Source organism: Ceratina calcarata, unplaced genomic scaffold, assembly GCF_001652005.2.
Source record: "Ceratina calcarata isolate Rehan_Ccalc_2016 unplaced genomic scaffold, ASM165200v1 scaffold115.2, whole genome shotgun sequence".
Classification (NCBI taxonomy): Eukaryota; Metazoa; Arthropoda; class Insecta; order Hymenoptera; family Apidae; genus Ceratina; species Ceratina calcarata.
This window is the reverse complement of record NW_017132446.1, coordinates 1,279,865-1,298,304: the sequence shown is the minus strand read 5'-3', so window position 1 is coordinate 1,298,304 and position 18,440 is coordinate 1,279,865. Positions and strand designations below refer to the sequence as shown.

General features: G+C 39.5%; 1 protein-coding gene across 1 annotated transcript in view; it reads right to left on the bottom strand.

The window, feature by feature from the left end:
* Task6 (TWIK-related acid-sensitive K[+] channel 6) overlaps positions 1-17,291 on the bottom strand; it is an 80,192-nt gene extending 62,901 nt beyond the window's left edge. Inside the window, exon 1 of the mRNA XM_018023033.2 lies at positions 16,560-17,291. The gene's annotated coding sequence lies outside the window, so the exon portion shown is untranslated. The remainder of the gene's footprint in view (positions 1-16,559) is intronic.
* Positions 17,292-18,440: the final 1,149 nt, after the last annotated feature.

Sequence of the window (18,440 nt, the reverse complement as noted above, 5' to 3'; positions counted from 1 at the left end):
AAAATTCATAGAATCTTTCTTGTTGAGGACGTCAGGGCTTATAATTTCTGTATAAAAAGCTTTCCGTCAGAGTCAATAATTAATTAATAAACAAAATTGTTCATTACAAAAACTTTTTCTTCGCCTTAGCAAAAATTATTAATACACTTTTTGACAGAGTGCACCTACTGTTCTTTCTTATACTGTAATATCCCTGTTTCGATAACGAAACAAATATTTGCAAATCGCGAATCTCGCGTAAAACCGCGTTCATTTCACGGGGGCTTATCTCCTTGTTTTTCAGTAATTACATCCCCGAAATGCTGATCGATCGCGCCACTGGGAGCAATTAGAGTCCATCGAATTCACCGAACGAGTCGCGAGTAAAAAAGCCGCTACACAAATTGCCGTTTTCATAACAATTTGTTGGCACGACAATATGCGATAATTCCAAACGATATTCACATTAGAAATTTTCAATCTATTTTCATCGAGTTAGTTAGAATTACGCCTACCATCTGCTTCATTATTATACTGTTTTACGTAATAAATTATTCTATACTGAATTATTCGTTACCCTAACTTCCTTAAAACTTGAACTTTCACTTTAAGAATGCAACGTGAGAGAGTGGTCTTACTTTATAAATATTTCTCGTAAAGGGCGAGCTAACTCGATTCCCTTCGGCTAAAGGGGCTAATGCTTTCAGAGCCTACGGGTTCTCCGGCAGCAAAATTTGTTGAACACGCAACGCTCAGGCGAGCACATATTTCCGTTTTAAAAAAAAAGACAAACTATTTCACAGTTACTGTGTAAAAAATATCGCTACGTTGTTGACAGATCAATTAAAAAATATGAACGACGATGCGAAAGGTAAATTTTAAAATACGAAGAGTGTCGTTTATTTTGACTATAGCAAAAGTATTGAGAACAGAATTACTTTGTTTTTCCGAATTAACCTGCGTATGTATGCGTGTAAAAAGTAAAAACTAAGTAAAAGTAAAAAATGTAAGTAAAAAAAATAAAATATCATGATTCTGTATTTTTTATCTGTATAATAATTTATAAGTACGGGACGCTAGTTCGAACGATCAATTCTTGAACGATGCTCATTTGTCGAAGGTAAGAATGGGCAAAGGGTTGAAGTGGCGCCGACGCGGCCACGTATTATTAAAAAAAAAAAAGGCAGCTGATCAGCTCTGGAGAATGCTCTCCTCGATAACGTGACACTCGTCGGCTCGATGGGTATCTCTGTCTGACGGAAAAGCCGTCGAGGCCCACGAGAGAAAAAAAAAAGGTTCGATCAAGTCGAGAGCAGCTCGTTGACTCGAGCTCTCCTCGATACAGTTTTGAAAAGGCACGTTTCCCAAGATGATCGACGAGTTCTCGACGTCTTAACCCTTCTGAACTATGCGTTAATGCTCTGTCCCAAGCATAAGAGTTAAATACTGATTAATGAACGAATGGAAAAGATCGTAACATTTGACTGTGAATCACACAGTAAATTTAAGATTATAGTCAATTTAACTGGCTCGATTTTATCTAAAATTAGAGAACGCTGTAAAACATTTCTGAGAGAGGATATCTAGTAAAAGTGGGAAGTAACCTACGCTCCAGTGATTTAACGGTACAAAACCCAGGAAACTGGAAAAGAAAATTGATACATTTTAAGCGTACAGCGTGGACGATTCTTTTAATTAACCATTCGCCCCTCGTGTCGCGATTGCGTCAATTTCAATGAACGAAAAAGAATTTAATCGATTTCCCAATTTCTCGCAAACGGTGTCCGGCTCGTTTATTTTCTTTAATTCTATTCTATAAATTTCGAGCCCGGACCTGCTGACCTGTGATAAATAACAAACGACGCGGCGTCGAAAAAGATAAATGCTTGGACTCCTGAACAACGCGAAAAACGATGGGAAAAGTTGACGTTTTCATGGCGACGCGAATCAGCAGGCGCGCGTAAATGGAATAACTTCGTTCGATGCTACGCGCCCGGCGAAACTTTACACGCGATTACTTGAAAATATTCACACTTCGCTTGTTCCACGTTTTGCTTGAAAACATACCAACGTGTTTTCATTTTAAACGTTCCCCACTGAAAATATGCTTGGCTAACCAAAATTGAAACAGCGTTACGGAACTCGATAAATAATTCTCGAATTAACCGAGCAACTTCCTCACCGGGATCAGACTTTGATGCGGAATAAAACTTTCATCGTATCAGTTTAAAAAATGCAATTTGGATAGAGACCGCGGAGCGTACTCTGCATCCGCGCGTTTTTACATATTATCTGCATTTTTTATATTCCTGGTGTATTCGATTTTCCTGCAATTGAATAATATCCGCCGGCATGCAAGCGAGGTGTACGAAATTGCATGCAAATTTCGCGTAGAGAAATCTGAGTAGAAGTACTTTTACCTACCCGCTATCACATTTACCTAATTCATACTGTGTTAATGAATGCACGACTGCAAATGATCTGACATTTTTTATTTTTAATTCAGTGAAATGGAATATGATTCCATATTTCATACCAATAATTCCATTTATCAATGTGACAAAATTCAATAAATCCGATCCGCTTGAATATTTATTACATACTTTATTCAATGCATACATTTTTGATATTTATATTATATACCCTGTATATCAATCGAGTATTCCACGTTCTGTATTAATTGAATGATTGGAATAATCATTGTACGATTTAAATAAAAATCTACAAAAATTATGGAAAGCAAATTGTTTAAGTCTGATGCGTACGATTGGCAAGAATAATTGATTACATCGGACGAAAGATGAAATTGTTCCACGTAAAAGCAGAGACAAAAGATTTCATGAGGAGTTCGATCAATCGCGCGATTCAATTGTATTCACAAATCCAATTTCTGCATTATCGTAATGCAAATCAAATAATAACACATGCATACAAACGTAATAGGCATTGAAAGAAATATCGAATAACGAAAATCTGTTCGATGGGACGACTTTGGCTTTCTATTAGCACGAATAATCGATATTCTATTAATCTGCTCTACCAGAAATTGAATAACCGAGTGTTGTACCAGAGGAGCACGAAATAATCTATTATTCATTGATTTTATTAACCGAGTCGTGGAAAAAAATTGTGTGTACAACAGTACGTGGCGTTTGGATGTTTAAAACAGATCAACGTCGAGGCTGAAGAGATCTAAGGAACGAGTTTAACTTCTAAACCGGCAAGGTTTCGTTTTCAACTTTGAAGTCGTGCGACTGATTTTTCCTAGTTTCCTACATTTCATATTTCATGACATATTTCAGACAGAAATCAGATAATTCCTGACATTTTAATTTACAAACTTGTTCAAAATCCTATCAGTTCGATCCACGTTGTATTCTCTATTTTAGTCAAGGAATAAATTGTAACTAAATTCATTGGGATTCATTGATGAAATTCTATGAAGTCGATTGATTGATCAAACTGGTTAATACGAAATCTTTAAAACGAGTGCCAGGGGACTTCCGGCCGACGACAGCGTTAACAGGCCTCTAATCAAACAAGCTCACCTCGAAGCTCAGAAGCTGTTGGAACAAGGCAAAGCGAGGCAAAGCCTTGAAACGCTGTTTGTACCATCGGTGGGCGAGGCCGCGCCGCGTCGGCCGTGTTGACACTCGTACACTCCCAGCCGGGTTAATAGATAGGCAAAGGCCGACCGGCCGACTTGTCAAACGGACTGCCTGTTTCTGTGCGTCGATCAATCGACGTTACTTTTCTAGAAACGGAGTCTGACAACTGCCGGAATCAGCAAATCGGTTTGAGGTACCCGAAAGACTCGACGAATAAACAGGAATAGGATGAAATTGTGCTTGAAATATTGAGGCCGAATTAATAAATAGAATCTCGATTATAATTTAGATATACGAACACGAGTCATCTCTCGCTTTGCCTCGTTCCACGAATAGTTCGGACTTTCTGCGGTAATGCAATTTTTCAAATAATATAAAATTCCTCTGATTAACCCTTAAATCCCGGGTTAATTGATGATAACAATATGCATGATCTATGAACTCACATTATACTTGATCTATGAACTTTCTTGGACTACTTGCAAGTATTACTGGCTATTTGCAGGAACCAAAGAATTCGCGAAGGCACCTGTTGCAGGGAAATAAAAAGGAGCGTAGAAACTCCCGACCGTCCCTTTTGCTCGGTTGGCTTCGAAGAGGAGTGAATGGGATTAAGATCGGTCTTCGTCTTATGAATTGTTTTTATCAATCAAAAGATTTGACGTTCATCCGAGAAAAATGCTCCGCTCGTTCAGAACATTTTTCCAATTATAACACTTTCATGATCATCGACATAAAAGTATAGACCGAGTGTCCAATGTATGTTCATTGACTCCGTAAAAAGTAGAGAAAACACGCTTTGGAGGAATATTTCTTTTACATGTCGAAAGAAAAAATAAACTCTCCCATTCATTTTCTTTCTCTCAATCGCCTGCGGTCTATTCTCACGTCAGTGGTTACAATAAAGAATCCAAGAATCAATTATAAAAGTTATAAAGCTAGTACAGGCAATACGAAGCGTTGAAGAAATTTATTAGCGTGTATAAAAACTGAAAATACTGCACGTCTTTATTTATGATTCGTAATTAAAAAAGATCTCTTAATGGACTAGGTAAAACGTGAGCGGGTGATCTATCTCGGAAGCCAGATTGGTAGCGATAAGCTGACGGGTTAACGGAAATGAGGAAAATATTAACATCGTGAGCGGGCAGACGTGAACGCCGGTGGAAAGCGTGTTTACCGCGAGACGAGATTCCGTACGGAGTAATTTCTGTACCGAGGAGTCGCGAGTCAACGAATCCCCTTCCTACTTTTTCTTTTTCGACGACGAAATTAGGTCTCCAGGCTTGCGACGTGCAATTTTCAATTTTCCCGTTCCGCGTTTCCCGTATCTGGTAATCCGAACGTCTGCAGGAAGCAGAATCAAAATTGACGATGAAGCACGTACAACGAATCAATGAAACGTATCTATAATAATTTATTCTTGAACGATTTTATCAAACCATTCTTCATATGAATGCATTTCACGTATACATAAAGGCATTTTAATAATGAGAAATCATAAAAGAATCGAATTAAAAATGTCCCGTTCCGATAATTATTAGGGAGATAAATCACAAAGCGGACGAAATTATTTATTAAAAGTTCGCGGTGTTACGGATACGTGGTTTGCGACTACTGTTCTAGAGGCGTGAATTTATTTTTGGTCCGCGCGACAGTTCGCGTCGTAAACTTGTTTCCAACCCCCGTAGACTTCGCCGAGACTTCCGTTTATGGCGCGAGGGAAACTTCTTAATTGTCGCAAAATAATCTACACCCGGCCCCTGTTTAACGCGAGTATATCAAGCGCGACCAACTTTCCCGGATAGGCTTTACCTAACAATTTTAGCCCTCGGCGAGAGTACAAATTCGACATGTTAACGTCCCGTTTTTGGTTAGAACTTTTTACGAAACTTTTTCGAATTGCGAAACGTAAAAGCATTCTATTTCAGAAAATTGTGGTGGTGACCCAACTTGGAAAATATGAAATTTTTTCCGAAATAGAAAATATGTATGAAGGTACATGAACTTCATTTTCCCTTTTCTTGATTCTTCGAAAAGTATATCAAAACAAAGAGACAGTTGAAAGAGACTTCTTCTCGGCTCTATTTACCGTAAGTTCATCGGGGGCGAAACAAATTTCGACGGACCTCTAACTTGGGTGCCTCTTTCTAATGTACATGCTCCTGAAGGAATCGGGATGATATACGGGAGACATGGCTATAATTCAAGAGTAAAGTGCGGAAAAACGGCAAGGTAAACGACGAGGGTGAAGTCTGGCAACCGCATAACGGTATTCATTACTAATATCAGTGAACCCAGGAGACCGGTCGCTCTCTGTCTCTCTCCTTTTTCTCTCAGTGCTCTCACCTTAATTACACATCACTTTCGGCCTCCTCATCGATTATTAAGTAAGTTAAAGTCCTGCCCTGGACTTAATCCAACTAGCAAAGTCATATTGACATAAATGGAACATGTGCCGTAGAATACATATATTTCGTTATTTCAATGATACGAAATGATGAAGTAGATTTTTATATAAATTTTTCTAGGCAAAACTGAATCAATCAAACTGTTTGAAGATCGTATGATCTTAATGACCAAATGATAGATCACGAAAAACGAGTTTGTTTAAATGCAGTTTAATTTCTGTTCGCAGCAAAAGTAGAAAATAATGACTGCTATTCTACACACGTGATTGAAGTGATTGAAGTAACATTAGGCATCCCTAAATAAGAATTTCAAATAATAACACGCGTTCTAATCTTCATACCGTCTATCGGATGGTTACATGCATTTCCTTTAGATATAATTTTCCTCCAAAATTTGCAATCTACCGTCTTTAATAAAGTATTATGTAGTGCCTTTGCACGCGGAATTAATTGTATGACGAGACCAATTTTGCAAGTGCATGCAATCTTGCACGAGTGAGCGGTTACATGAAATTTCGCCCAAGAGTGCGATCACGTAACGGGTCATGAACAAAGTGTCTCGGAACAAGCGGAAGCACTCGTCAGGAAGCAGGGAATGCGCGCGTGTCAACGCGTATCACCGCGAGCCGAGATGTTCCAGCTAAGAGAACGCGACGCGAGTTCGCGTCTATCGTAAAATGATATCGAAAACCGCCACCGCTACCCAACCCCCATGTTCTCCGATGGTTCCCGTGACATTATAGAACGCGCAAGCGCCACAACCACTTTTACGTGTTGATCGTTACCCACCTCTCTTCGCTAAGTTCGCGAATTTGTCTTGTCAAGATTATACAGATTTAAGACTTGGTCTTTTAAAATGCGACAAGTGCATCGAAGTAAAATTTAAAATCAGTCTTAAACTGATTCCGAATGCATTTCTCGCTATCATCTCCAAAAATATTATAAAATACTGTTTCGGAACAGACAATAAATATAGAACGTATAGCGCAGCGGGTATTAAAACTAACAACAACGTGTTCACTTGGTAACGTACGCAGTCCGCGAATTAATAATTCCGAGCTGTTGGGAACGAGTGTAGCGCGTGGTGTGCGCGCAACGGTAATTAAAATTGATTCCTTTGCGATCGCGGTCCAGAGCTCACGTTTTGCATAATGCATTTTCTATTGGTCGCCGCACTACAGCCCACATCTGGTCTTTGAACCCTCTATTATTTATGGCACTCTAAATTTAGTTACCGAACTCTATCGCGTGCCTCATTATCAATTTCATTTAAACTACGATAGAACTATAATATAATAGAGGATGGGAGCTATGTGAGGCCACGTGTATGCACGCACGATGAAATATTAATTTTTAATTATTCGAAATCAAATATAAATTCCTAATTAATTATATGATCCTTCTACTCGTTTCTCAATTTTAACATGAAATCAACTTCGAGAATCTCAATACTTTTATTCGTTTCAATCCTTTCTCGAAGATAGCAACTTACATGGATCAGTATAAGCGAAAGAAATTAATACAGTGACCTGAAACTTAGTTGTGCGGACCATTAAAGAAAAGAATCGGTGCTCTGCGGCATTGGACCAATCAACGATCCTCTTGGTTCAACGAACACCGGGGCAAGAACCCCGGGACGCGTTTTGGAAATTTCCACGGGGAAACTCTCCTCGGGACACGGTTCGACGAGTCCTAGACTCGCGTGGATGCAGTTAAATTTGCATCCCGTATACATTATGTAAATGTTCCCCGAGAAGGGCACCGGGGATACGTACACACAAGTCTTTCGATACAAGTTTCGAATACGGTCGTTGTGCAGTGAAAAATCTGACAACAGTCCGGAATATATAGTGACCAGAAGAAGTCTCTTAACTCCACTTCAACTTACGAAGTACGAGTCATGAATTATATGCAACGACCTAATGGAGAGAAAGGGTAAATCGTAAGTAGAAGGAATTTATATATGGTCAGACGAGACTAAAAATATTTTTGAACTTGATAAGAAACTACTTAGAATATCATCTATGATTAATTATTTAAAACAGTCTGAAATCTAAAAGTAAGAATAAGTCGTAAGTAGTAGAGGATCGTATGTGGTCAGACAGGGCTGAGAAATCGAAATACGGAAACCTGAGATACATGTATACACAAATCATGAGTGGCTATTGGAATAATTCCATTTTTAATGACGATCTGAGTAAAAGGAAGTAACAGAGGATCGTATTTGATCAGACACTGCAAAAACCTGTGTAATTCTATTATATTTCGAGAATGATTTCAAGCATAAATATTTTACACAGATTCAACAGCACATGTACGATATTTCATTTCTGAAGTTATAATTCTAGAGCCACGGTATAAATACCGGCAGTATCGGATTCTGTTCAAACTTATTCATGTATTCATGGAAATGTAAATCATGTACAACATTAGAAACGCGTGCACGGTACGCAACTTGCATTGCCGAGATGTTATTGATTCCGTCGTTTGTCAGTACGTATTATCTACGCGGTATGGAAAGATTCCTGCAAAGCATTCGCATGGAATTAATAAGTTTCGAATCACGCGTCCACAACTGGCAATCCAATGGCTCTAGTACAAAACTTTCCGTTTGCCAACATCAACCTTCTATTGTTGAGTAAACGAACAGAAATTACATACATTCCGCTTCCATTCAGTGATTAATTACTACAATTACACTTTCTCAAACACTGATCAAAACAGCAGTAAATATATTCCTAATTACTATGCGAACTGTATCATTAATTCGATTAAACATCAAGTCTAAGTTCGAAATAACATCAAAAGATGAATAAAACCTGATTTCTAACGAAGGAATTCATAACTTTGTTAATGTTAGTTACGAAACGATAGTCGCGGGAAGAGCGACTCCACGCATAGGAGAAACGAGATACACGAACCAGCTCGAAATACCGGGAATGGCTGACGAATTTATCTGGAACGACGCCTTGTAATTTTCAACATTTTACTTTCCTTTAACACGTTGGGAGGTAATGAAGTAAGACCAGAGATTCTAAAGGAATAGTATTTACCATGCTTGAACTGCATGTAAATTTTGCATCATATTCCGTTCTTATTTCACTACTGCATTGTTGTTGCATAAATCGTAATTTATTTCTCTGACTGTTCACACGATGAAAGTGAAAAGTGATCGCTCAGTTGAATTGGGAAATGTGCAGCACCGACCTGATTTTAAGAGCCTATAATACCGTGAAAGAACTCGTGTTTGTGCGACGTATATTCTCGTTTTTGGCTCTCGCTGTACGTCGAACGACTCGTTCAGGATTGAAAGGGTCGACACACATATGTAATGATATCCTCAACGCGGAAGCACGCCGCGTTGGCAACAGAATTACAATCGCATGAGTCGTGGACGATTTGGCAATGATTTTTCCGCGAACGGCCAGCGACGCTGGGATTTTTACAGTCGATTAAACGATGACAAACATTCAATTTGCTCGTGGAATAAATTTTATTCGGTACACGGTACCGGTAATCCGGTAAAGCTCCTACGTTTTCCTTATTTTATTTCCTCTCCGTTACTGTTTTCCAACACAGAAAAAAATATTCTTGTTCCAACGTGGGCTTGCATATTGATATTCGTTATCGAGGACATACAAACAGTTCTACATGTTTGCGCATTTTAATTAATGGATTTCTTGATCACCTTTGAAATTCGATTTACGCGTGAACACGAAATTTCCTCTGCAGGTGAATTGAAGCCGAAGAAAGGGTTAGAGTTAATTCGCGTCTTATCGCTTGATAATTGTAGTTTAAAATAGCGGGATCCTAATTAAACCGAGGGTCGATGGTAGCCAAGAGAAAGAGAAAGAGAGCTGTTGAAGCGGGTGCGAATGTAAAAGGTTAATCGAGCCGCGTCCGGGTTAGGATTTCATTACCCAATGCAAATTTACCTTGCCGCGAACAATATTTTCGAAAATATCGCATTAGATCCTATCGAAGGCGCGGCAGGGTCGCGTTGTAACCGAATCGACTTAAAACCGTGCCTTTGGCAGGCTTTCAACCGCGATAACAGCCGCCTTACACGCCGGCACAAAGGCTTGCCAAAAGGTAATTCAAACGTGAACGAATTTATTGTGCGAAACGTCCTTAATAGACTGGCGCAGCCACTGACCACGTTTTTATATCATAATAATTAGAAATACGAGACGGGGTACTTCGTGCAGACGGTTGCGTTATGACGTGCGACCGTGTAAAGCAATTAGTTTTTTTTACCAGCGAGATTGCTCGAAATTCATGGATCTTTGAAACGCGAGAGTTCAGCCGGCACGTGGAATTTAAAGTTCAGGTTTGTTTTAGTAAACTCCCCGTGTTTGTCATCGCGCGCGCGTGTCGCTGAATTAAATACTAGTTTTATGATATCACTGCGACGCATTTTTAAAAGCTATTTAGAAAAATGTAGCGGGCCAAAGTAATATAACTCAATTAATGAACTGGCATGTAAGTGGAATGCGTCTAAGTGTAATTAATTTCTGTGAGATATAACGTCAAGGTAATTCCATTACTCTAACGGAAAGTTTTCTATTAACAAATTCATGACGTTGCATAAATTTACTTTCAAACTCTCTCTTTCTCTCTCTTTCTTTCTCTATACATATGTATGTGCATTAAAATACTAAACGCTTCTCTGTGAAACTTGGAGGAAAAATTTTAATCCCTTAAAGGACGTACCGCCAGCGGTGTCATTTGGAACTTTCGTACTTAACTTACATTTTGTTTAAAACAATTTTCACGAAACTTGTTGTGTGGTTCACTACGCTCTGAGTGCATAGGAAAGATCATAGGAAGAAAAGCACCTGAAAGAGGAGCAAGTAGTCGTGGACAGTATACGGTCAGACATGTTCTACGTTCGGTACTTGGCGTGCAAATATCCTTTAGAAACTAAGAGCCGCCCAATTGAATCTACATAGGAATATTTTCTGCACACTTTTATGCAGAATGAAATATTTATAAAATTAGTTATGCATTTAATTTTTGTACGAGTGCATCTGATCTGGCGATCATTAATAAATATTATAGGAATATCGAGTTAAAGTTTCATAAAAGAACTCATAAACGAGTTTCGCGTGTATGAAATCTCAACAACCCCGAGAAGCGATCCGAGCTAGCCCATTCCTTTTCACTTCTACGAGCGCATACAAACGAGGCAAGCTGCCAGCTCGAAAATTACGTTCATTCGGATGAGCCGAGTGGCAACTACGATCCGTTCGCTCGCCTGGACATTTATCTTGCGCCGTTTATAAATTCCGACGCTTTTCGTCACAGTCAGCAGATGTTTGTCGACCGGACAAAGATGCTCATCAAACAGAATCGCTGAACCGTCGCGTTGGATCGCGTCTGCTCTCGCAGACAGTAAATATCCGTTTATTTATGTCGCGTAAGAGAGTATAAACTTCGTTAACTACTCGGGCCTGTATTAACTTATTCCGCTTCACGTGATTCGCAATTAATCTTCAGACTGCGAATATTTATAAAAAATAAAATACTTCAGAAATACGTTTTATCATTGAAGTATGCGAGAGTTCTTTAATATTCTGAATAGTTCATAAAGTTATTTGTGATTACATTCTAAAATCAAAGGAAACTTTTAAAAAATCCTTCCAGGAAGAAGACTGATGAAAATTGCATTGAGTCTGATGATAATAATTTTACCAAGAATAATAATATCCAAGAGAATTTGCCAAGAAAGTCATTACGAATTCCAATTTTCGAATCGCTTTGAGATAACAACTGCTATCGTTCACCAAGTTCCGGGAGCTCGAACTTCACCTTATCGTTCCAAATGCAGATTGTTTCCCTTGTTAAAAAATCAATTAGATATGATAATACTGAAATTGACAATTGTTACAGAACTTGAAATGACTAAAACAAATGTGATCAGATTTTACAACTCTCTTGGTACTCCAGTAGATTTATTGAGATATCTAGATTTTTTCTTATATACGACCGGGTAATGTTGCCAAGAATCGAACGCGGTTAACAATGTCAGTGATAGCTTATCAACCCAAATACACGAAGCAATTTATTAACGATTCTGCGATAGCGATCTGCCAACGTTTTGGAGCTATACTCCCATTCGCTCTGCTTGAAAAAGATAAATACACCAACTGACCAGTTTGCCTGAGCAATTTTTAAAATCTCATGGAATTATTAATATTTGTCAGTTTCATCAAAGTAAATGTTGCCCGTACACATGTTCATTACCGGTAGATTAATTTCAGATTGCAAGCGACAAGAAACGTGTATGTTTAGGCAAAAACAAAGTGGGTTCTTGCACATACGTGTGTATAAGGGAGAGTCGAGTAAATCTCATTAGTTGGGGTTTAGTCCCTCTAATATCCATGCAAAGACGGTAAAGGAGCTTAAAATTCGTTGTACATATGCTACCTCTAACAGAAACTGAAAAACCAATTTCTCTCCTTTTTACTACCCTAAGAGAGATCGCAGTGCCATAATGTATTACTTAACAATTGCCGATTATTCAAGACGTGTTACATTACAATAAAATTTTTCCAAAGCGAATTTCAACTCGGTTGAGAAAAGCTATTAAGCCTAGCATATAGAATGAACATCTAGGGAAGGTTTCCAATCCAAGAAAACTTTTTCAACGGAAATTATGTTGAAAAGCGTGGCCGGCACGTCGTCGTTGGCGCTGCACCGTGACATTTGGAATTCAGCTTCGGTGAAGAAAGTTTGATAGCGCGAGAATAAAGTTTCGTTCGATAATCCGCGCAGACGGTGTCCCCGATTATTTTTTAACGCAACTTCCTCTCTTTTTTTTTCCCCCTCAATGGAACTAGTGACCGAGGCGATGGGCTGAACACGACGCGGTGGGACTTAGAAATTAATTTCAACTTCGCCTGGCGAACGTTCAGAGAAACTTGTAAGGGATTACGATTGTTGAAAGAGGATTACGAAGGATTGTGAAATCTTTCTGAAAATCGTATCAGGCAACAAGCGGATTTCAAATTATTTTATATACTACGGTAAACGTCGGAAGGCTCTCCCTTCAACCATTTCCATTCCCGTTGAATAGTAAGGTTCGCCGCGGTATTTAAATTTATCTCGCGTGATTTATTACACCGCGCGAGTGGCGTATCGGGCACAAAGAGTGCTCGAGATTAAATCCATCTTATACGAGATTATACGTCAACAAGGGAAAATCCCTTATTTTCTATTTTCAACAACCTAAGCGGATTTCTTTGTTGGCTACTCGAAGAATACCGTGGGCTCTCACATATTAACACTCCTTCGTACCCACAATACAAAATTCCGTCCTGTCACGTCTTTATCGAAAGTGAAATACCTTCTATACTCGCGAAATTTTTATACCATGTCCCAGATATAAATTGAAGAAACATTCTTTGTTTGCATAACTTTTATACCACGCGAGGTGCTCCAATCGTAAGAAAGATCACGTTTGAGAAAATTTGTGGTACACGAGGGCGAAGTGATTTACGAGCTAATTTCAAGACGATCTTTTATCATCCGAAGTGACACATGATAATTTATTGGCACGACTCGCATACTCGACCTTATCGATTCTCCAAAGCGCGAAACTTCGGTCCCGAATAGTTTCAGGACGCAATAGCTCTGAAAGGACAGGAACATGGGCATGGTTGATCGAATTCGAAAGTGGAAAAGCGAAAACGAGATAACAGAAAGCGGGCGTCGCGCCCGGGTCCATTTTTTTCGATCGCTGGCAATTTTCTCCGCGGACGAAATGGGATCCCGATTTTATTTAATCCACGGCCGATCCGCCGATAAATCTCGCGATTAAACCGATGCAGGCAACGAGAATTCCGACGTGTGACGCAAGCCAGTTTTGATTTCGACTGCGCTGGTTCAACTGTACTCGTTGCGTTCCAACTCTGACAACGTGTGACTTTCATTTCCAGCCATTTATCAGGCAAGTTATACAGTTGCACCTGTGTGCCATACGTTTCCTGCCTGTTAACTCGAATTGCAGTTGTTTATCGTGATTTCATAAGATCTTGCCTGACATCGAAATAAGGGATGCATGTAATCGATTAGGATGTATGAAACACAACTATTATTTACAATTCCACGCGAGCCTCGCGAGTCTCATCTACATACATACACGTTTCTTCTATTTATTTCTCTAATTTGATGTTACTTTTTGCCGGAAGATAGGACATGCAAAAGAGACAGAGAGATCATGCGTCGAGCATAAGATAAACATCTAAATGAGTCGCAGTAGCTTGGCAAAAGCGAAACTTCTTCGCCTTTGATTTTCTACGGTCTACCCAAGGTACATATAATTGAATTATGTTTAACGTATGCTGGATATCGAAGGTCAGCAACAATTTTAAACTTTTTAAAATACATCCTTCTTGGCGGTGTTAAAATAGAATTCGAAACTGTTTCCTCCTGCCTTCGATACAACCCCACGTAGAACAAAGTTCGAAAAAAAGTTTACGCCGATGTTATGAGTATATTGAGAACAAACTTTCACCACATAAATAACTTTACGATACACCTATCGGAGGTATCCGTGTTGGCGATAGCGTAAGAAAATTGTTGTAAGTAGAAGAAACAGATTGATTATGCAATCAGAAAAGGCTTTTTCTTTAAATGAAAGTATATTTCCGTACTGTTAAATGAGAAATGTAAAACATCTGAGGACACAGCAATTTAGATTTAACTTACTACTCGAATACAGTGTGAGGTTTCACTTCGAAATAATGAAAACACTCTGTAAATTACTAAGAGAACCCGCGTATACCGCGCAATTACGTGGAAGTTACTGCAAATCCATGTAAACGACTCAGTCGAAGTTCAGTTTAATTCCGCAGAGAACATTCGATCTCCCAAGGGGCACGCAATTTTGAACTGAGAGCACAGAGTAGCCGCTTTGAAACGTTCACGACGTTCTGTCTAACAAGCTTCCCGTTTCGGCGCCGCAACGTATGCCTGACACGTGCTTATCAACGTCACAAACGACTAGCCCGGGCGCGGTGATAACGCAGTTAGGGCGTTAAAGCCCGGCGAGTTTAGAACGCGTCCGAGTATCATCGTGTTGACGTCTCTAACGGAATTACCGGGGGGACTGCTGACGAAACGTTTTAAAACTTGTCCCAGGGACAGACGTTGCCACCCCATGATTCATCTTCGCGTTCCTCGGTCCCTAACTATTTATTAAACATTTTTTCCTACCCCCAGTGTCTCTTATTTTGCTTCATAGCATCTAATATGGACCATTGGGAAGCGTACGACTGCAGCTTCAGAACTATTGAGCTACAGTATATTACGATGAATTTAATACTTGCACTGGCATACGTAGAGTATATTACAATTTTATGGAGTATGAAATATGAAATATAGATTTTAATTGAAGAGGCATACTTGAAATCGGAAGTACAAAGCTAAGAGCTTAGCTCTCACGGTTTCTGTATTTTCGGAGCTCTGGCAAGTAGTACGAACATTATGATAGCTTTAATATCGCGAAGCACTTCACGGTATGAGTCATGCGGGATCGAGTTACACGGCACGTGGATCGTCGAAACAACTTTCTACCTTCCACCTTGTTCAACTAAAATGGAAATTCAACGTACACCCGTGCGGAAAAATTTCAATATCGACTATGTACCGTGCGTTACGTACAAAGGTTGAACTTCTAATTAACAATTTCGAAATTCAACGAAAGAACTGAACGCGAAAAAGCGAAAATCCATTAACGATGTCTGATCGAACTCTAAATATACCTATAACTCTGATATTGTACTATGAAATGGTTTTACTTTTAGAGCTCATTAATGCAAAAAAGCTTTGTAATTTAACGTAGCAACAAAATGTAATTCGCTCCGTTATAGCGTGTAATTAGGTCGCATAAAATTACTCATATATTATATTTTCATCCCTCATTCGGTAATTTTTAATTATGCAACCACGATATTCTACAACCGGGCATTCAAAGCGAAAATCAGAATGTTTGATATAAAAGAAGAAATGACGCGTGAGAGCAGCTTAGAAATTGTAATGCGTGTTCAAAGAGCTTTTTTTCCATGTAAAAATTCTTGTAATGTATTCTTTTTCAGTGCAATTACATAGCGCTGTAACAATGAATAAATCGTGTTTTCATCGGAGAACGAAAAGGGAGAAATGAAATATTCAAAATACAAACCTAACGTAACGTTTCATACTCATATTGATAAATGTTCATGCCAAGGTCCGAGTGCAAAGATTTCACGTTATACTCTTTAACCACCGTAACCAGTGTTTCTTGAAAATCGTAAATGATATTAATGTCAGGGCTTAAAGTAGTCAGAGAACGGCGCGCTCCGGCATGCATACGAGGTACCACAGTAGTCTAGTAAATGACGAGTCAGACGGAGGCGCACGCGGTGTACCGGCGACTGACCGACGGACGGATCATCGTTCGAATCGAATCGAAGCCAATTATCGGCGTCGGCGGCAACCGGTGATCGAGTTTCCTCATTCGATAGCCGATTAACCCCTGCGTTTAAACGTAAGAAAAAGGTTAACAGTGGGAGCTTACCTTTCCACGTCACGGCGAGGTGCACGCGAAATCCGACCACGCCATTCTCTCTCTCCACCGCACAGCACCGCACTGCACCATATATATACACACAGAGAACACACTTCAGCACATCTTCGACCCCTGCCCGGACAGCGAATCTTCCGAATCTCTTCACCTCGTAATTCCTTTTAATACTTTGTCTATTACTCCCTCACCATCTTTGTCTGCCAATTTTAACCGGTCTCTTTCACTCACCCCTTGGCTCTATCTCTCTGTTTCTCTGTTTCTCTCTCTCTCTCTCTCCGACCGGCAGGAGAGACCCCTTTTCCCCGGCACCTTTTCTTCTCTCTCGTTACGATGGTGCACCGATCACCATGCCGCGCGTTGTCATTGCGGCGTCGACCGGATAAATATGTACCCGTGGAAAAATCGTTTTTTCGGGTCCAACGAGGCGACGCGACGGCCAGGACGAGGTTAGGAGGAAGAGGAAGAAGAAAAGGAAGCACCTCCCTGCGGCACGCGCGCGCACGAGAGAGAGATACAATCCAGCATCCAGCTACGCCCGTGACAGCGTCTGGGCAACTACTGAGGACGATCTGCGCGGTTCCGGCGCGAGCTTTCGTTCGAATTTTGACCGTAAGGGGCGCCACCTCGGTTCATTACTTTTCGTCAACCGGCCTCTCGATACTGCGTCACGGGTTCATTCGCTTCTCATTTTGTTAACGAACTTCACTGACAATCTGCGTTTTCTATTCTCAATTGTATCTCCTGTTAATCTGCAATGCACCAAGCAACGTATGTATTGTATTTGTCATATTCTTATGCCTCTTTGTTAAACTCTAAAGTAGTTCATACTCAGCGTTGCAAAAAATATTATCATTTTCATATCGTCAATATTTGTCGTATTAATTACTGAAGATTGAATAGAGCTATTATTGATAACGGTTCACTTTGTATCTTAAAGTATGTCTCCGTGTATTTAGACTGAATACGAAGGGCTAATCTTAATACATTCATAATTTCTACTCTTTCTTTTTTTGATTGATATTACAAATGTGTAACCGAGATAGAGTAATAGATAGATCAATTGAAAGGTTATAATACAATGAGAAATGAATTTTTCCTCTTACTTTACTTAAATAACGCAAGTGTTGTCGTTGCAGGCCGTTGTCAATTCGCCGGGGTCAATGATGTGAAGTCGCGCTCCGTCTATCGAATGTATCGATATGCGCTCGATTCACTTTCGATCGAAGATTGCAGCTCGCGTTGCGTCGAGCTAAAGTGTTTCCTGATATATGCGATCAATATTCGGTTTAATAGTGTAAATAATAAGTTGAAACGAGTGAAAAACGAAGGAAAAACCGCTTAGCATGGAATCAAGGTAAGACTTTTAATCATTTAGCTTGCGTGACATAAATGAAATGCCATTTAAAAGGCACTGACATTAGACTTGTGATATCGGAAATGGCGTTCTGTTCAAGATTTAACATTTCCATCAACTGAAAAATACTTGCATAAATAGTTTTACCAGTAGACCTTTAACATTTCCGTTTATTCTCCAAAGAAAATGTCAGCACGTTAATCAGCGGGATAAAATTAACAATCTATATTGGTTAACAGTAGTAATCATTAAGGAATTCGTCGACAACGATGGTAGTAAAATAGATAAGTAGAAAACGTACAGGTCCGTGAAAAAACTTTGAGACTATAAAATCGTCAATCAATTCTCGGTGTGCACGACAAAATTTTTCACTTGAGGCGTAAATCGTTCGAATCATTAATCCGCGCAGGATTGACTGAATTTTTATTTTATTTGCAATTCCTACCAATTCTAACAAGACACATTGACATATTTCTCAAATTATACAACTCTTATGTCAGAGAAATCGTTATTGGAAT